Source organism: Acomys russatus, chromosome 30, assembly GCF_903995435.1.
Source record: "Acomys russatus chromosome 30, mAcoRus1.1, whole genome shotgun sequence".
NCBI classification, from domain to species: domain Eukaryota; kingdom Metazoa; phylum Chordata; class Mammalia; order Rodentia; family Muridae; genus Acomys; species Acomys russatus.
In genome coordinates, this window is record NC_067166.1 from 22,623,903 (window position 1) to 22,644,972 (window position 21,070).

General features: G+C 43.3%; 1 pseudogene; it reads right to left on the bottom strand.

Annotated features, from left to right (window-relative positions):
• Window positions 1–14,670: 14,670 nt before the first annotated feature.
• LOC127212545 (uncharacterized) lies at window positions 14,671–14,793 on the bottom strand (annotated as a pseudogene).
• Window positions 14,794–21,070: the final 6,277 nt, after the last annotated feature.

The window sequence follows — 21,070 nt, forward strand, 5'->3', positions numbered from 1 at the left end:
CATTAATAAATAAAATGAAGAGCATTTCATCTCACTCTTTGTTTATATTTCAGCTTTTCTTAATAGAAGGAACTTGGATCCTTTGATTAGAGGGTGAGATTTTAAATGATGTCTTTCAGAAAGAGATTAGATACAGGACTCCCAAGTAAAAAACATTAAAAAAATTTTTTTATTTGTACTTATTACATATGCATTATCCAGGACATGACTTTTAGGTGTTTCTTTTGGGTGTCTTGGGTCAATATTTGTCAAACCTTCGCCTCTGGAAGGCTGGTGGCTCTGTTACAGGGATTGGAAGACTTTGTCTGAATCTAGTGGGAAATGGATCGCCATTGCACGGTGCTGTGCTGGGCAACATCCTAGCTCCATGGGAGTTCTCGGCCTCCACTGGAGACAACACCAGCAGCTGTGAAGTGACAGGAGGCCAGAGCCTCTCTCTCTGTAGGCTGCTTCCTCTTGCCTTGAAGACAATTTCCTTCCCTTTTAGCACAGGTCCCCTCCAGAGCACAACCCTGTCTCTGTATCTACGTTGTTAGCCTCAGTGGACGCCCGCCTCAGTGTCTTACCAACATCTCAACTTCAAAATAGCCGAGCTGCAGTTTTTATTCCCTACACCCCAACATGTTTCTTGTCTTAGGCCATCAGCATCCACCCAGCAATCAGGACCCTGAGGTCATTTTTCACCTCCTCTTTTCTTTTGTTTCCTGGATACAGTCAGTCTTACCATTTTGCTTCAGGCCCTCGTCATTCTTGAACCATCCTAAATTCTCACTTACTGGGTATCAATCTATTTTGATGCTTGTTTTTCTCTGGAACTATAACCGACTTTTGTTTAGAAACTGCTTGAACTAGAAAAGAAAAAAAAAACCCGTCAGGAAAGGCCACGTAGTAGATGGATTCCTAATAAAATAAGATTTGGGGGGCAACAACAGTTTAAAGGACCACGAAGGAGAAATGGCACCTCTGTCACCGCTGGTGACTGGCTTTTTTTGGTGGTGGGGGATGGGGAGCATTGTTATTGCTGAATTAGGCCTTCCCTCTGAATTCCCACCTATGGAGTGCACTACTTAACAATTTGTTACAAAAACACTTGTTTTCTACTCACACTTTAGGACAAGCTACCACTAGAAACAAATCAATACTGACACACCATGAGCCAGACAATTCCAGCAACAGATAGTACGCGTTTTGCAGAATTCTGCTAAGCAAAGGAACTGGATAGGCTGTGGGAACAGCACATGAGCGAGAGCTGAGGCGGCGAAATATTTGATGCGTCAAGAGTTAGTTCAGACATGGTGGTGTATGCGTGTAACAACACACTGGTGCATTTTATTTCTCAGATATGAGTACACTGGCAAAGTGTTTCCTTGACAATGGACAGAAGTGAACATCAGATAAACACCCTAGCCTGACAAAGCCCACTGATGATGCCTTCCCTCATTCTGATCTGCCCCCCCGTTCCGCCCACCCCCCTCCCCCGCAACAACACCCCTGCTCAAAAGATCCCACAATGACTCACCCCAGGACAACGCGCCTGTTGTACTTCTAACTCCTGGCAGCAAAATGAAGGACCCAGTGAGACAAGGGGAGCAGAGCAGACATGTGCTAAGTGGGAACTTAAAAGTCAGGGAAATGAGACACATCACCCATCCAAACCTCAGACACATGGGCAAATCCTGCGAATCACCGCTGGATGAAACAACAGCAGCCAACACCACCAAACGCAGACACGTTTACTTCATCTGCCCCCAAAAATATGATGCCTGAGAGTTTCAAGGCCAGTTGGAAAAGCATCAAAAGAAAATCCAGGTAAAAAATTTCTCTATCTCACACGGACACACCTGCTCAGTTTACCCAGGCAGCCACGTTGCGGGAGGTAAGCAGAAATACACCTGACCAAAGGACACCAAGTGGCTTTACAGAGGAACTTTGGACACTTTTTTTCTGAGCCATAAGCCAGGCTCCTGAGGATTCGCGTGGCCCAGGGCCCAAAGATTCTGAGGTCATGCTCTTCCTGCCCAGACACAAAATCAGACACATAAAAGTCTGCCGTGTTACATTTTATATTTTGACGTACAGAATCATTTTATAAGTTCTCTTTGGGTCTTTATTAAAATGGTTTCTGCCAAGATTTTACACTAGCTTAAAATTCAATTCAATTTTACATTTCTCTTCTCTGGTTGGCACATTGATGTGTGACATAAAGCCACCTTTCCTGTCAGTCGCTGTGACTAGCACCCATACAGTAAGCCCTCCCCACTGCAGTCTCTTCTTTCCCCAGTGAACAAACTAGGTATCAATACTGCCCTGTTACAAACTCTTAGGCAGGTATGGAACTTTTGAAAAGTGCATAAGCAACTTTTGCTTATGAAGAGACCAGTGGATTCTCCAAGCATAAGAAAAGGGAGTGTCTTAGAGTTGAGCACAAGATTTGAAATGACTTTTACTACTGGTTCAAGGTGTTGATGGTGACCCCTTCTTTAGGTCTCCTTCACTGGGTATCCCAAAGCCTTCATCTGGAATATGGTGTATATCTACAGTCACCCCAACATGGGTCAAACCCCACCACTCTCCTGGCAAATCTATGCAGTGTCCCTTAGCTTTCTGAGTCTCTCTGACATGAAACATCAGTACCTTGACCAGTCAGCCTCAGTTTGGCTGGTTTCACATCCTGGCTGCCCACACCTAAGTTCTTTCCTAGCCATCCAGGGCCATCTTAGGAACTGTGACCTCTCTTTGTGTTGAAATGATCCTGTGGTGTTGTAGTGTAAGAACTTAGAGGCTTTCTCCATTTATGCTAAGGTAGAGCAACAAGGGGAGGAGCCATTGTGGCTTCTTGACTTTGGGTCTTTACACATCTTAATGTTTTTCATAGTTCACATTAAAAAAAGAAAACCTAAATCACTGAACAAATTCTAAATTGTCCTGAAACTTTCCTTTTACTGACCTGCTGGTAAGGTTCTGAAGCTTTGGCTACATCCATATTCTAGCTGAGCTTGGAATGTCTCTTTCTCTGAGACAACGGAGCCAGGGGGCAAGTATGTCTGTAAGTTGACAGTACATGGCCTCTGAGCATATCTGACCTATCTTTGTCAGATCAAACTACAGAGATGCTTAGACAGAGGCCAGACTGTCACACCAACTAAAGTTCATGACTTGTGAGTGACGCTGAGTCACAAAATGTCGTCTTGGGCTCTTGGTGGAACTGCCTCTACTACTCGCACCTGGTGCGGGTTCCTTGTTTATCTCTTTCAGACTGTCCCATACTTGCCTGGTGGTGACCTCACGTAGACCCTGTGGTGACACATCAAAGTAGAAGCAATGTATTTTGAACCTATTCAAGTCATTTTAATTATATTCAAATTAGACACTCTTGCAAGCCTATTAAATGCCCAGAGGAGGGTTTCGTCCTGTAAATACAAAGTTTATAATAAAATTACAGCTAGGAATCACTTCCTTACTCTAAACAAATATATTCTCCATGTTTTTTAAACTTTACTTATTATTGGCAATGTCTCTCAATGAAGTCTTCCCATGATATTCATTGTACAGAAGAAAAAATCAAGGGCTAGAGGAATAAAATCATTCAAAGGCTGAAAGCTGGTGTTTGGAACTTCTGTGTAGAACCAACATGACCACAGGTGTGAGACCTCTTCCGTTGGAGAGCTCTGTTGTCTCAAGGCTTGTGGGAGAGGCAACCAAACATCAACACAAATATAGTAGTTAGAACAATGGGCCAGTGGAAAGATGGGACAAGATGTGTGGTCAGAGAAGATGGCTCAGAAGAGTGCTTCTCCATCAGTCTTTCCCTGATGGGCAGGGAGGTACCACAAGGTTACCAACAGAGCAGTTAGCACAGGAACAACATTAACTGCACAACCAACACTTTTCTTTCAGCCTATGAAGCTGTGGGGTTGGAGATCTGGATTAAAATACTTGTTCAGCATGTCCAGAGTCATAGGTTTGATCGGTAGCCCCACAAACAGCAAAACAATAAAGATGACAAAACCAGCACGGTGTGCTTGTTTCTAGTCTAGCATTCATCGTCTGCCTCGATGACTCTTGCTCCATCCTTCCTCTTCTACTTAAAAGCAAGCTCCTTGAGAGAAAATGGACACTTTTTTTATCCTAAGGTCTACACTGACTGAAAAAGAGAGGGTACACAACATATGTTGGATGAACAAAGAAGCCTTAAAAGGTGCTAAAGAGTCAATACGCTCCAAATATGATGGATATACGGTCGAACCTCTCAAAGAATAACAATATGTTATATTTTGAAAAACAAGGTAGAAAGGCCTATAGGGACTTAAAGGAGAGGTGAATTCTGGTCCTACGCGATTTGGTGAGAAAGCACATGACACGCCAGGCTATTGCCTCAACAGCCTCTGACTCCATTAGAAAGGTCTCAGTGATGGTCCTGACATTTAGGGTAGAAGAAAGGAAGAAAGAGTAACTGCCATGATCATACTTCAGAGACACTCCTAACTGAGCTGCCTTCCTAGTGCAGACCCCTAGCAGCCAAGGCATGCTTGGTTTTCAGTGTAACTCTCCCCTGAATGACATTATTCTCTGTAGCTTATCAGTTCCCTTGGGTTACATGAACATTTTATTTAAAATGATGTCATGAAGACTCGAGTTTAAATGGAGAAGCTGTTTTATAGTTTGGGCCATAATTTCTTAATAAAGGGGGTACATTTGCATACCAGGTGGTAGGGGTTTGCTTACAAAAACCCCATAAAGAGGCTTGCTGCTACTGGTCTTTCTTACCCTCCTGTAGCAGCCATAAAACATGACCTCAAATTTGGAGACTCGCAACAATAGGGCTACAGTTTTATCATTACAGTTTTGAGAGCCAGAAGGACAAAGTGACAGCATTTTCAGGGCTATGATCCCTCTGAAGGTGCCAGTCGGAATTGTGTCCTGTGCTTTTCCTAGCTTTTGGTGCTTTGGGGGTGTACTGTGACTTGAGACCCTGTAACCATTCTCTGCCCAGTCCAAACGTTCCCATGTTCTTCAGTCCGTCCTCCGGGTGTTCTCTATAAGGCCGTTAAATGTAAGGCCTCCCTAGGTAATTCAGGGTGGTCTCATACAAACGACTTTGATTTAATTACATCTAGATCATTATCAAAATAAACTTCTACCCACAGGCCCAACAGATTCGAACATGGATCTATCTCTTGCAGGGCAGGGGCATCACTCACCCTACTACATGACCCATGATTCGCAAACCCATGATGAGAGGTCGTCACCCTTACCTCCTTCCTCATCACAAGAGGAACATTAATTATTTCCCAATCATGTTTTTAGAGGCCAAAGAAAGGATCTTATATTGATAGGACAAACCCCAGCTCTACCTAGGAGACATGCTGGGATTTCTTTCTGTATGTAGTGTTTTAATACGTTTGAGTTAGTTTAGTATGCTAAAAAAAAAAAAAAAAAAAAAAAAGGAATATTTTTTACACCAAAGTCCTACATTTCTGGCTCCTCTCATAAAATCAGCCCCCAATTTCCTCTCAGCAGCATGGCTGGCAGCTGCTCCTTTTGACAAGGCTGTGGTCCTTACCACTGCTTCCTGCATGTCCCAGGCCCATTGTACTAGTTGCTTGGCCCCTGCGAGTCTTGCCTGGGCAGTTTCTATGCAGAGGCATAGCATGAAGGGCAGCTTATCACTACATAGAAATGCAAGCAGTGAGCAAGCAGTGGCCCTGACTCCTGGAGCTGGACTCTGGACACTGTTTACAAAAGAGTTTGCACAGATGAGGATCATGTACCGTTTTAGAGTCTCTTGCATTCATGGGTAGCCAGATCCATAATCCACAGATCTACATTTCCGTGAGCCTACGATGGATGGAACGCATGGTTTACTATGTTTCCCTTCTCAGAACAGTTTAACTTTTTTTTTCAGGCTCAGCCTTGTGTAAACACGATTCATAATCTAGAGTTTTGCAGCATCAACTTAGTTCCAGGAGGCTTGCTTATTGCTTTTTTGGACATTGTGTTTTATCTGTTTTATAATGCCACTTATATAACATGATGGATATCTTCCTGCCACTGGAAAAATTTCTTTCATTTGCAACTTATACCCACAGAGCTCCACTGAGCTAATGTTCTTAATATTGCTGTACCCATCCCCTTCCCTAGTACACATGGGGTGTGGGAGTCACTCTTTAAAGTCTTTAAAAACCAGATATCTACTGTCTTTCTTTGTTCTTAAAGTTTAGGTCAGGCCAAGTCGAGGATAGCCTTAAACTACAGAGCTATGTAGAGACCTTCAACACATAACACTAATCTACCACGCACAATTAGACTACACTTGGCTGTGAGTAATTAAGGAAGCACTGTCCCCGAGGTGTTCTGACTGAGGCATTTTCCCAATGATTAACTGTTTTTCCAGATTTCCTCATGCCACTCTCAACTTTCTAAAAGGGCATGATTTCTGTCTGTTGCAGGAAGGTAATATTTTGTGTGGAATATTTTAATGATGAACAAAATCAGATTTTTATTCTGTATGCTTCCTTAGATAGGGTCCATTATGAGAGGCATGCACACTCATCTTTTAGTGGGCCAAACCCGCCATATGTTTTGGATATTGAAGATGTACACTGTCTGTCTAGTGTGTGTGTGTGTGTGTGTGTGTGTGTGTGTGTGCATGTGTGCAGGTGGACTTACATGTTCAAGTGTAAAGGCATGAAGTTGTGTTGTATGTTTTCCTTAATTGGTTTCCAACTTATTTCTTTGAGACAGAGTATCTCATTGAAGTAACAAGACCCTGCGACCACCTATCTCTATAACCCACCTTCCACCATGTGTAGCGCTGGACTTACAGATGCAGCCACCACACCCAGCACCCACACATGGGCCCTCATTCTAGTGCAGGAAGATCTGAGCCAACTCCCAAACCTCCTTGATATCAGCTTTGGTATACCTTTGCTGGGACAATCTAGATGAAGTGACTTTTAGGTAGGGAAAGTACAGAGAAAGCAACATTTTAAGTATGAAATCAACACTTAAAATGTTCAACCAAAGTAGAGTCATGGGAAGAGTAATACTAGTGACCAAATGTCTTACAGCTCACGGGACACACACCTGCTTCAACATGCCCATGGAAACAGTGTTTTTATAGCACACAAGGAACAGAAGAGGCTGCATTAAAAATACATAGATAATATCTCTTCAAAGCAAACTTCAGTTGCCCATGTGAGCATATCCATCCATTTCACCAACAGGGCCTCTGAAGAAATTCAAGGGAAAGCAAATAAACTTAGTTTTGATCTTTTATTTGAAATTTGAAAGAGCTCAGCAGTCAAGAGTTGTCACAGGTCTCCTGAAGACAGCGTGGATAGTTCTCTTTGGGAACGTACTGTGAGGACTGCCTACCTCAGATCCTGGAGATATGGACTTGATTGAGCAACAGGCAGGCAGGAGAGAAGAAGTGCTGAATAGCGAGACCTCGCCACATCCTTGACACACCTGACACTGGTTTTGTGAATAATGAATTTCTTTCCTGTAAATGATTTTGAAACGCTTATAGTTCCAGGGTCATTGATGGTGATAAATAGGTGTCCCTGGAGAGGCTGCAGCTCAGTCAATCTTCATTTTTCAAATCGTTGCTTCCTCTTAGGGAAAGTAGATGTGGCCATTAGCTGTGGGTAAGCTGTGGTTGATTAAGCAGAGGTTGGCAAAAAAAAATGATTTATAAAATGCATATTCCATTTTATATACAGGCCACTCATTATATGCTGGTTCACTTGTTTCTTCTAATAGTGTGAGTTGAGAATGTAGCTAAGTGGTAGAGTGAGTGATATCCATGCATGGGGAACCTAGGTTTAATTCTCAATACTGGAAAAAAAAAAACTTGTACCTTAAACATGTAAGTTTGAAAGCTTTCTCACCAAAACAAAACTAGTAGATTATAATCTCCAGATGAATTAACTGGCTTGTAAAATATCCCCCTTTCTTCTCTTGATACAGGGTCTCATGTAGTTCAGGCTGGCCTCAGGTTTATTATTTTGCTAAGGGTGACTACAGCCTTTATCCTGTTGTCTCCAACTCCCGGGTACTGGGATTCCAGACATAAACTGCCATCTGTTTTATTCAATGCTGGCCATCAGATCTGGACCATGAGGCTCAGCAGGCAAGCAGTCTCCCAACTAGTTACATTCCCCAGTTGTTCATAAGTATCTTTTCCATTCTTTAAGCTACAAATAAGTGCTGTGAAGTCCACTGGGTATGAGCTTAGCAACTGTCTAACGGGTGGTACCTGTACCTGTAATAGCAAGAGGGGTCAAGGCAGAGGAGCATGGGCTAACACCACGTGACTTCAGCACCCACATAGCTTAGGGCACAACGAAGATGGTGGATGCTGAAACGCATCATCAAAGAAGAGCTGCAAGAGCAGGGCTAGAGTGTTTGACAAAAAAAAAAAAAAAAAGTGACAATGTGACACAGAAGATGGAAAGGCTTCTGAAAGAATGAGACACGAGCCCATGTCATTTAAAATAACAACAGGCAAAGTTGATCAAACCGTGGCTGAATGGACCCTGGAAATGAATCATTTGAGGGAATATTTTGACATCCAAGCACCAGTTTCGCTGCGTATAAAATGGGCATAAAAACAGTTGCTATCTCATGTGGTCGTTCTGAGGGCGGCAGGAGACAGCAAATACCGTGATTACCCTATTGGCCTAATATCCGTGTGTCACACTGGCAATTATTATATTTCTAGTTATATTTTCTCCAGTTTTAGCAATACTTCTCAAATGCCTCTAATTTCTAAATGCAGTGTAAACAGGCACTGGCTGAATGAAATAGCATTAGATGTGTCAAATTTTCTTTTCCCAATTGCAGCCTAAAATGCCCTTTTCTGCTCCTTGGCTCCATGAAGTTTCAAAAGTTGGAATGAGATAAGGGTCTTTTGACTCTTTATGAGATAAAGTGTTTTAGCTGGAACGTGAACTGAGCCTGCCAGGGCCCCAGATTCCCAGATTGATAAACTAGCAGTCTCTCAACTCTCTGTGTTTTCACCCAAACCACACTTCTTGGTTGTATTCTCACCCTCTGAGATTTGAAGGCCTCTGATATGAGCAACTTTATGGCATTTTTTCCCAGCATAAATCAATGTCCCCGGAGGCTAGTCGCTGGCCTCAGTTGTTAAACGAGAAATCCCTGCCCACCTGAAATGACAGGATGTGGAGCAGGTACGACTTCTGTACAGGCAGCATGCAGACTCCCCATCTCTACCCCCCTGGGAACCTTTGGTCAAGTAGATATTTTGAGGTCTGGTAAGGAGCAGAGAAGCAGTGAACATGACGTGAGCCGGCGGCACCTGAATGCACTGGAGGTTGGGTTTGCAGCCTTCACGGGCAATCCTCCTTGAGCTATGCTAGTGTTTTGAAAGGTACTGTTGCCTTCTGTCCACTGTTCCCAGCTGCCACAGGGGAAGCGTTTCCCGTGACCTACTGGCTGCTGGCAGGATTCTGCCAGCGTTACAACGCAGGCTTCAACCTGTGCTCCTCCTGTCAGGTGGCCTTATCTGCTCAAGTCGGATGGTGGCAAACGTGTTCCAGCTGGCTTCTTTACCTGCTTCCAAGGCTGGGCTTCTCACACTGGACTTTTGCTGGGGAAGTAGAGTGTGTGTGTGTGTGTGTGTGTGTGTGTGTGTGTGCGCGCGCGCACGAGAATGTGTGTGTGTATCTGTATGTGGGCGTGTGGGTGGAGGAGAGGGAGGAAAGAAAGGGTTATCAACAAACCGGGAGAACAGTCTAGAAGGCATCTGCTATCTGTGGAGGTGAGTGCTGAGTTTGGCTCTTGGGCAACATATGAACAGTGAGCTTACCTGAGCTCTCCTCTCTCCTGCACTGGCCTAGTGGCCCTGAGCTGTGTCTTCCTGAGGTGTGGCCACCACACTCAATAAAACCAAGACAGTGAAGGATTCTTATACAATCCAACGGTCCCCAATCTAGTGTCTGGGCACTTGAACCACTGGAGAGAGATAGTATTTAATCCTTTCCCAAAAAGGACCGCTCTGAATTCCATATGCTCTCTTAATTAAGTGCCCAGACAACAGTTGTAGCAACAGAGAAAACGTTTTAGAGTCTGAGAGAGGGAGAGACCATCACATGTTTGTTGGCAGGAAAGGGAGTGAAGGAATGCCCCCACTTTTTTGGTTTTTTGGAAGGTCACACACTAAGGTTTTGGAGCCGCAAAGTCCACATCTTTTACTTTAAGATCTAAAGCCATACCCTAAAGTTCATATCCTAAGAAAAAAATGAATCATGTTTTTTCATGTCCTAACATTTTCATAAGAAAAGCATAAAACCTGTTTTCTAAAAAATTACTTTTACAAAATTTTCCTATTTGGTCTATTTGTAATTATGAAGATTTGTAGGAGCAACAGTTAAAAAAATCCAATTATCTGACCTTTCTCTGCCCTGAGTATCTTGAGGAAAAGGAGAAATATTTCCTATCCCTTGTGCAATTTATCTTCCTAGCTCTCTCTGTGAGCAGGAATACATTTTTTCCCCCTGATGACAGCAGCTTAACTTGTAGTCATCTCTAAAATGACGTGAACTGCAAAGCTGCACAGTTGTTTTAATTAGCAAAGTCAGATATATTTGAGCAAGATCTGCAGGTTAGGTGATGAGCAGGATGTTATGAGGTCTCTGATCTTGGCACTGAATCGTGCCTATATGACTGTGTTGGGGAATATGGACCCAAGTGCACACAGAAACTCTTAGTTGCTTTTGTAAAACCTATACAACTGAAACTATTTCAAAACAAAAGCTTAGAGAATAAATACTGTAAAACTTGATGTAATAAATATAACAAAGATTTGTCTTTATCACCTAGATTCCAGTATGCTCAGTATGCTGTTCCATCTGCCTTACATTTTTTAAAAAATAGCCTAGCATGGTGGTACACGCCTTTCATGCAGCACTCTGGAGGCAGAGGCAGATCTCTGACATTGAGACCAGCCTGGTCTACATAGTGAGTTCTAGGACAGCCAGAGCTACAGAGTGAAACCCTGTCTCAAATAAACCAAAAAACAAAGCAAAACAAAGCAATGCAAGACAATCACCACCACCACCAAAACAAACCAACCAAACAAACAAACAAAAAAGAAAAATATTTTTAAAGATCCACTAGACACACCATCGAATCTCTTATGTATGGTCTCATAAGCAAGAATGGAAGCTCGCAGTTGCTTTTTCCTCTCCAACACTTTAGCTACAGAATTTGTTTCATTGTTTCATTGTTCATTGTTTCAAAGACTATAGAGAGTGAATCTCTTTTTATAGTTTTTTTTGACCACCCAGGTTTTCTCTTCCTTATATTGTTCATGTTAGCCACTATTAATTTTGCCTCCTTTTTTTTCTTTATGAGGTAGTAGAAGCTCTTGGTCTAATCCATTTCGAACCAGTTTGTGGTGTGCAGGTAAACATTCTCATTTCCGCGTTGTAGCTTGCTTTGATTTCCTTATGGTATCTTATGATTGACAGGATCTATCCCGATCCCTCCTTCTTTTCTTCTTCCTTCTCCTTCTCTACTTGAAGACAATTTTCTCAGAGTTTAAAAGAAAAACCCCAGGGGCGCAAGCAAGTTGTAAGTTGCAGCGGTGCCAGCAGACAGAGAACGGAGAAGGGGGAGGGGCGTGCGTGCGCTGGTAGGCCAGCCTAGAGGTCAGCCATTGAGGAAGTCGAACTTTAGAGAAAGTAAGGAAGCCGGAGGTGTGGGGTAGAACGGAGGCAGGGAGAAGGTAAAGCCAAGCTTTTTACAAAGCGGCGTGGTTGCCACCCTGAAAGCTACTGTGCTGGGAGCAGGAATTCTGGGATGGAAAAGTACATTATCATTAAAGCAATGAGATAATTACTCCAATGAGCAGTAATTATTCATCTTTCGTTCCCTTCTGGCATTCCCAGACAGAGACATTCTCAACCGCTGCTGTTGGGGGTCACTACCTGTGCTTCGTGTCCAGGTTCTATCTCTTGTGTTCATAGCACTCCTCTTTGACGAGGTCACTAAGCAACACCAGGAAATCGGAATGACATGAACAACGGGATTGTTGGGTGTGGCAGTTGAGATGCCACTCCGCTCCAGTGGGCTTATCAAAAAGAGGCCAAAGGTGCACTTAACATAGGTTCGGTTGTCTGTTTTGTGCTTTTTCCTTGTGTCTTTATTAAAGAACCTTCCATATTTCCCCAATATCGTAGTTTCCAACGTTTCCTTTCAAAGTTTTTCTTTTAGTACCGAAGTTTTAAACTTTGTACTGCTCCTTACGCAACTGCCTTTTGAGACTGGAATTTACTTTTACTTTGCCTCTTGTTCCCATTTACTGACTAGCTTGTCGTTCTCCGACTTATTTTTAATGCCAAACCTTCAAATCATTTCTCTTTGTTTCTTCGATCTATTTTTTGATTCTCCGTTCTGCTCATTAGTTATCAGCCCGTTCCTGCACACACACACACACACACACACACACACACACACACACACACCTGCCTTTCTCTCTTTGATGACTTAAGTTAGTCTGGCAATGCTGTGGGCCAAGCCTTCCTTTCCTATTTCCTTCCCTTTTGTTCCACAATTTATCTTTGTGCATGTACTTTGTATTGGTGAAAAATGATATTAAATTGTCTACAGTGGTTTCTTCAAAAGGGGGAATATTGCATTTTACAGATATTTTAGAGAAATTGGCTGTATGATTTTGTCTTCCTAATTATATATAGGGCATACTTACTTATATGTTATTGGGGGATTTTATTTTCTTTACTAATATTTTAATTTTGTCATAGCTATCTTATAAAGATTAATTTAGGTTTATTGGGGGGTATTTTACATTTTTGTTGCTTTGGTAAATAAGATTTTAAAATTGTAGTTTTTATTTGTGCATAGGAGCAGGATAGACTTCGAATCGTGTTTTTATACTAGCAACCTTGCTAACTTTTCTTATTAGAAACTATGACTTTCATTTCTTGACCCTGACTGGAATAAACAAAAGGGATACATAGAAGGGATGAGACTGAAGTTCATTTTTAAGGCATCTAAGGGTGTGCTTTAAATTAATTTTCTTCTTTACCTCAAGTCAAGGTGAAATGTGTTCTCTGTAGTTTGCTGGTTTAGGTTTGTTGTTCTGATGAAAGGCCTTTCTTGGTTGTCAGTGCAACTATATCTGGAATTAACTAAAACACAAGTGGCTTCACACACCCATGAGGGACTTTTTTCTTGATTAAACCATTTGAAGTAGGAAGACTCACCTTAAAGTCATATATATATATATATGTATATATATATATATGTAATTTTTCCCTTATTGGAAGTGATGTTTTGTTGTTCATTGGTTCTTTATGAGTTTCACATCATATACCCCAATCCCACTCATCTCCCCTCATACTCTCTCCCAACCTCCCTCACAAAAGAGAAAAAAAATTGTAAAAGCTGTAGTGTGTCAAAATATGTCCCACAGTATATACACTTTTGTCCACATTTCTTTGCTTGCAAATGTTCATTGCAATGAACATCTGACACAAGGCCTCTGGTTTCTGCTTCTCCATCAATACTGGAACCTCACTGGGACTTCTCTCAGATATCCTGTTGTGACCCTGTGTCACAGAGTTCCTGTAGTTTTGGATCTGCAGGACCATGCCCTTCATGAACCCCAGCAGTTCATTGATGGAGCAGATGTTGGGGTGGGCCAATTCAAAGCCCTGGATCTTGGTCTGAGAGGTATTTGACCTGGTCAGCCAACTGGCTCTCCTGCTTTCATTCCCTTAGGGGCCCACTCTCCACAGTGTTGCCGCTGGTAAGGGATATGGCCAGTTCTCCCACGCTCATGACTCTAGGACCAGCACTCCTGCCAACCATAGATGGTGAGAGATGAGAGAAGGGAGAAGGGCATCTCTCCCTAGTCCTTCCAACTACCCTGCAGACAAGAGGCAGGGCTGGCTCTTCAACACTCATGATCTGCTTGGGGCTGGCTCACCTGCAAACTGTACGTCAAAGACCAACTCTACTGTGCTGCAGGTGAGGGGCAGGATCAACTCTCCTGCTCTAATGACACCAGAGCTAGCTTTCCTGTCTGCCATAGGTGGCAAGATAAGGGGGCCATTTTTACCTCACCCCGTAACCGCATGGCAGACAACTGGCAGGCCAGCTCTCCAACATTCATGTCCACAGGGTGACAGCTTACCCACACCCCTGCCACCAGAATCATCTCTACTGGGTTCATTTTACTGAGTGCTGCAGCTGATGAGGGGCAGGGACAGCTCTCCTGCTCTCATGACCCCAGGACTAGGTCCCCCACCTTCTGAAGGTGGTAAGGGGGGAGAGGAGAAAGAGGATATCTCTCCCTCATCTCCACCACTTCATGGGAGATGAGTGGAAGGACCAGTTCTCCTCTCCTAAGGCCAGCTATGCTATCTTAAAGCCAGCTCCTATCCTAAGGCTAGCTTTCTGTCCTGGTCCTATTGAGTTGGTTTTGTGGACATCTTGGGTTTGATCCTCACCTGGTCTGATCAAGCAGCCCTTTGCTAGGGTTGTCTGTCTTGGTCTCATTCTTGCCCAGGCCCACAGTCCCAGGTGGTTCTTTTGGTCTCTAGCTTGCTCCCAGTCCTAGGAGTGTGTCTAGGCCTGTGGGGCCAATTGCTGGTCATCTCAGGCTCTCTTTCTTCAGGGAATATTAGGCTACTAATCATGCAGATGTTCATAGGTTAGAACACAGAGCATAGACATAGCCTCTTTTCTCTCTGCCATCTACTGACACTCATGTGACAGAGCAACTACACATGTAGGGGCAGCTAGTCCAGACTTGTTGAAGTGGGAAGATCTACCTTTAATCTGGGCCACGTCTTCCAGGGACAGCCTATATGAAGAACACAGAAGAAGAAGGAAGCTTTTGCTCTCTACTTGCTTCTCCTTGCTCCTGCTGGCAAGTGCATTCCTTTACTGGCCCTAGAGTCTACTTCTTCAATATTCCAATGTATCTGAAGGCCAACAGAGACATCCAGCTTAATGCATTCAGCAACTGATGGATTCTTGGATTTTCTACTTAGAAAGTCAAATATCAGGCCGTTGTTGGACTAGTTGGATCACAGCCTATAAGCCACTCCAATAATACACACATGCACGCATGTACACGCACGTGCGTGCGCGCGCGCGCACACACACACACACACATACGCACACAGAATTTTATATATAATTAGTCAGCTAATCAGTTGGTTAATATATTAAAAGTATCTATAACAGCGCCTGGGACATTGCAAGCAACATTAGCTACAAAGATTACAATTTTGTGGTTAGTTGTGAAGATATGAAGTTACTTTGTATACTATTGCAAATGACTGACACATCAATGTGTGTCTGTGATAGTGGCCGATAAGCTTGTGAACACGGTTTTCAAATTGTGACTCAGTTTTTAATCTGCTGATTGAATGGACTTTGTTACTAGTGAATGTAAATATGGGTTTCCCTCCGATGGTAGTTGACTGTGCTACCAGCATAACATTATTAGGGGTTCTGAAATGTCACGAGCCACACTCTGTGGGGACATCATGAGGCACGTCATGAAGCCCACTCTTGGTGAGCCCAGGATCATCTTTCTGGTTCAGCAAGGCGGTGCCCTTCTCTTCTCAGTTTCCTGTGAAATTATTCTGGAATCCTCTGCAAACTCCTCCTCCTCCTCTGTGTCCCCATCCACACATCAAGACTATTCCAGTAACGTGATAAAAAAAAAAATTCAATCATCTGTTACATGGGACTTCAAATCCCGCACCGTCCCATTTTCTCCTGTGTTACTTTGGTTTAATTCCCTTACAGGCATAAATCCCTTCCTTCTTTCCAAGCTGGGCTTCCCAGACTACCTTAGTCTTGAGTTGTCCGTGAATGATCATCCTCTAATGGCGTCTTTAATTTACTCTTTGTTTAGTGTTTGGGCTATATGAGTGTTTCAATGCCTACCTCAAGAGGAAAGAAAATATTAACAGAAGCTGAAATCCCAGCAAAAGCTCCATTTGTTTTCCCATTAGGTAACAGCACTTTTTAAGATTTTTTATTGTTTTGATATTATAATTTCATCACTTCCCCATTTCCTTTCTCCCCTACTCTTTTTTACAAATACTACTCTCTCCCTCCCTCCCTCCCTCCCTCCCTCCCTTCCTCCCTCCCTCCCTCTCTCTCTTTTTCGCCCCCCCCCCATTATTGTTGCTACATATATTTCTTTTTCGTTTTTCAAGACAGGGTTCTCTGTGTAGTCTTGGCTGTTCTGGACTCACTTTGTAGACTAGGCTGGCCTCGAACTCACAGTGATCCGCCTGCCTCTGCCTCCCAAGTGCTGGGGTTAAAGGCATGCTGCACCACCATGCCCAGCTATTTCTAACTACATTATAGACACTTGTCCTTATCCTTAAATATAAATGTAGTTCTCACTCCAGAGCAAGGAATCTTCTCTTTGCAATATACAGAGACCATTAAAGAAAATCACACTAATCAAAACTCAGAGTTGTGGTGCACTGTCTCAGCTGATCCACCCACAAAACAGCCCCTACACAGAAGGCTTAGGGGTCACTGTGGGAGAGGAGGAAAAAGGTTTGGAACAGACAGAAGATCAGGAAGTTTGCAGTGAGACTGTGTCTTCTAGTACTGTCAGAAGCTGAACCCATACAGTCTCACCACATGGCTGCCCAAACACAAGCTGAACAAAAATAAAAGCACTTTAAAAAAAAAAAATCCATCTGAGGGCTGAGGAAGAAATGAGGAGATCAGGCAAAAAGATGCATCCGTTGTGATTTCCTGACATTCTATTTTATGAATTATTATATATTATACATTGTGAGCGTGTGTGGGTATGAGCACATGATGGCCCATGCACACACTCACAGATTGAGACCGGAGGTAGACATTAATGTCTTCTTCAACCTTTTCATTTCAGTTTTTTGCAGACAAGAGCTCTCATTGAACCTGGAACTCACTGTCTGGTCTACACTACCTAGCCAGCATGCCCTAGGGACCCTCCTGTCTCCATCTCTCTACTGCCGGAATTACGGGTGTTTGTTCTCAATGCCCAGGTCCTAGCTCAGCATCCTCCATGCCAAGGATCCAAGCTCAGGTCCTCCTGCTTGTGTGGCAAAGGTAAACATATCCCTAATGCGGAATGCTTTACTCAAACAATCCCTGGGAAGCATAGATATTTGCACCGATCTTGTTTACATTTTCCATGTATGACCTGCAATGGGCAGCGCGTATTGAACACTGTGGAGCTGTTAAGTGTTGACAATGCCTGTGAAACCATCACCACAATCAAGTTAACAAATAGAGCGTCTTTATTTGTGCTCAGTCATGCTTCATTCCACGCTTATAGATCAGCTCTTCTTTTCTAACATTTTATATACATTGAACCAGGAAAAATGGATTCATATTTTCTAGGGGGTGTTGGAGAGCCTGGTTTCTTTCTCTCAGTATAAGTATTCTGTGATTCTTGGATTTTTTTTTTCTTTGCATCCACAATCCATCCTTTTTTGTTGCCAAATAATATTCCATTATGTGCATGTACCACAATTTGCTTATCCAGTCCTTCCTGTGCTGATGGACATTTTAGTTTCTTTTAGATGCTTGCTATCATAAACAAAGCTCCTGAGAACAATCTTGTGTAAGCCTTTGTGTCGACATATGCCTTCATTTCTCTTGCATAAACACATAAGAGAGAGATGGTGGCAGAGTGAGGCTGGCAGGTTTATGTTTAACTTTTTAAGAACTGACAAATTATTTTCCAAAGTGGTTTACCACACTAAACATTTAAAATATTGTAAACACCCACTTGGGGAAGGTAAATGACATGAATGGGGAAATATGCCCAGTTAAATACTGTGAATAGCATTAAGATAAAGTTGCTGGGAAGGATTCTGTCTAGTCAGCCATGTCTTCAGTCAAGCCCTGGGAATAGCTTCCTTCTGTGTCTGCTTTGGTAAATGACAGACTTCAGCTATCCAACAACGTGGGGACACATGCCAACCAGAAATGCATTCACCCACCAAATAGCAGCTGTCCTCGGAGGGCTGCTGCTGAGCCAGGAGGCCTGCGATATCGCTGTAGCCTAAGCAGGGTGGCCTCGTGCCAGGAGCAGAACCGTCTCATTCATTTTAATGCTTTTGGCGATGCTCACGACTCATGTCATCTTCTCATGATGGGTCTTCCAACTCGAGTCATCCCTTTGGGAATTTGACTTCAGATAAGCTGCTGATGGCACGTGCGAGGAGTGTGAGAACGTATGTGTGTATATGCACACGCGCACACACTCGACATATGGTTTCCTATATAAACTTAGCATTTTCTCCTGCTCCAGTTTGAATGGAGGCTACAGCTGATGTCTAAGTTCTCACTTTGAGAAACCTGTGGCACCGACTCAGCAGGCTTCCGGGAATAAGAGGCCAATGTGAGGTGCTAGGAGAAAGGGTTAACCCTGGCTGGAAGCCGTGGGAAGACACTCAGGGGTCATGATGTGGCTATGGTGGTAGGGATGAGGCACTATGAGGCATCAAGGATACGTCATGGAAGCTTGTGTGGAAGAGCCTGTCTGGAGTACATCATCCTGGAATTTGCTGCTGCTGTCACTGCTAAGTTAAGAGAAATTCTCCTTGAAGGCTAGCCCCTTGAGGCACTACTGACCTGGGCCACATAATAGTGCTGCATTTCTGTCCCCATGGCCACACAGCATGTAGGAGAATCCAGAGGCTGTATGGAGATTTGAGCCAGTTGTCTGTGAAAGAGAATTTAGCGCAGGCTTAGACTTATTAACTTACTTGGTTAATTTTGCGGGTCTTTTGTGAGTTGCTTTGTTCTAGGGTCTGACTCTTCAGTACACTTTGATTTCCAAGACTCCTCTGGATTTTGCCTCTGGCTTCCTTGAATTACCAAGGCTTCAGGCTGGGAGGCTTGTTTTGACCTCCACTTCTCTTTTTTATAGTGAGGGTCCACAGCGACCACCTGGAGAAGCCTGTGGCTAGTCTCCCAATGTAGACAGCTTCCTACAGAACAACTATTGCTTGTATCCAAATCTTCTGTCTTTTTTTTTTTAAGTCTGCATTTTACCCTCTTCCAAGGAAAACCCCAATTTCACTTATTTAAACCCTCTGTCATCCTTTTAGCAGTCTTCTTCTGCAGGCTGACTGTACCTCCTCAGACAGCATTGTCTGGTTAATGTGCACATGCCTGATGCGGTCCACTGGAGAAGTGCAGCTCGAAACTTGGTTTCTGGATAGTCTCCGGATAGTCTCTGGATAGTCTTCTCCGGATAGTCTCTGGATAGTCTTCTCTGGATAGTCTTCTCCGGATAGTCTCTGGATAGTCTTCTCTGGATAGTCTTCTCCGGATAGTCTCTGGATAGTCTTCTCCGGATAGTCTCTGGATAGTCTCTGGATAGTCTTCTCCGGATAGTCTCTGGATAGTCTCTGGATAGTCTTCTCCGGATAGTCTCTGGGTAGTCTTCTCCGGATAGTCTCTGGATAGTCTCTGGATAGTCTTCTCCGGATAGTCCCACCTTGGGACTTCCTGATCTGCCTCCAACTGACCTCAGACAGCATTGCTTCTTGTGTGCTAATCTGTCAAAAGACAAAAGTCTCATTCTGAGAATCAGTGCTTTATCTGCCCCTCATAGAGCCACTCCTTCGTGTTCTGCTATATCCCTTTCCATTTGGTTTCTCTCTACTTTCTGCAGTCTTCAGGGACAATTACATCTTGGCCAACACTGCCAAGTTGGGTTTGCCAGGATTCTGCTTCTTGCCTTGCTAGTATTCTCAGCTTAGTCACGTGCCTTTGGCAATGCTGTTTACCTAGATGCGTACTTTTCAAAGCCTAATGCAAAATGAAAACGTAGAGTCCATTGTTCAATGATTGTTAAGGATGTCAAGATGGCTACCTGACACCAAGGGTGGCCCCTTTTATAGTAATATCCGTGTAGCCAGTCTAATATTCAAGTCTTGACCTTCTGGAAGAGTCTTACATGCCCACATTCTAGCTCAGACTCCTTTCCTGAGTTCAGGATTTAAAAACAGTTCTTACATTGGCACAGGTGACAACTTCCTGAATAGAACACCAACAACCCAGGCCTTAAGGTCAACCATTAATAAATGGGACCTCATGAGGCTGAGAAGCTTCTGTAAGGCAGGAGACACTGCCAACAGAACGAAGTGACAGCCTACAGACTGGGAAAAGATTTTCACCAACCCTTCATCTGACAAAGGTCTAATATCCAAAATATATAAAGAACTCAAGAAATTAAACACCACCAAACCAAATAACCCAGTTGAGAAATGGGGCTCAGAACTAAACAGAAAATTCTCAATAGAGGAATATCGAATGGCTGAGAAACACTTAAAGAAATGCTTAACCTCCTTAGTCATCAAGGAAATGCAAATCAATACAACTCTGAGATTCCATCTTACACCTATCAGAATGGCAAAGATAAAAAATTTAAGTGATACCACATGCTGGCGAGGATGTGGAGAGAGAGGAACATTCCTTGATTGCTGGTGGGAATGCAAACTAGTACAGCCACTTTGGAAATCTATCTGGCACTATATCAGAAAATTGGGAATAGGCTTCCTCAAGACCCAGCTATTCCACTCCTTGGAATATACCCAGAAGATGCTCCAGCACACAACAAGAAAATTTGCTCAACCATGTTCATAGCAGCCTTATTCATAATAGCCAGAACATGGAACCAGCCTAAGTGTCCCTCAGTAGAAGAATGGGTAAAGAAACTGTGGTACATTTACACTATGGAATACTACTCAGCTATTAAAAACAAGGAATTCTTGAAATTTTTGGACAAATGGATTGAACTAGAAATGGTCATAATGAGTGAGTTAACCCAGAAGCAGAAAGAGTCAAATGGTATATACTCACTTATTTCTGGACACTAGCCCAAGGGGCATGTCCCATGGATGTCTTCACTTATCAGGAAAGTGGGACAGAGGGGAGGACATCCTACTGGGACTCTAGGTGAGAGAAGCATGGAAGAATGGGGAAATAGAAGGATCCAGAGGGTCCTAGAAACCTACAAGAAGAACATTACGATGGG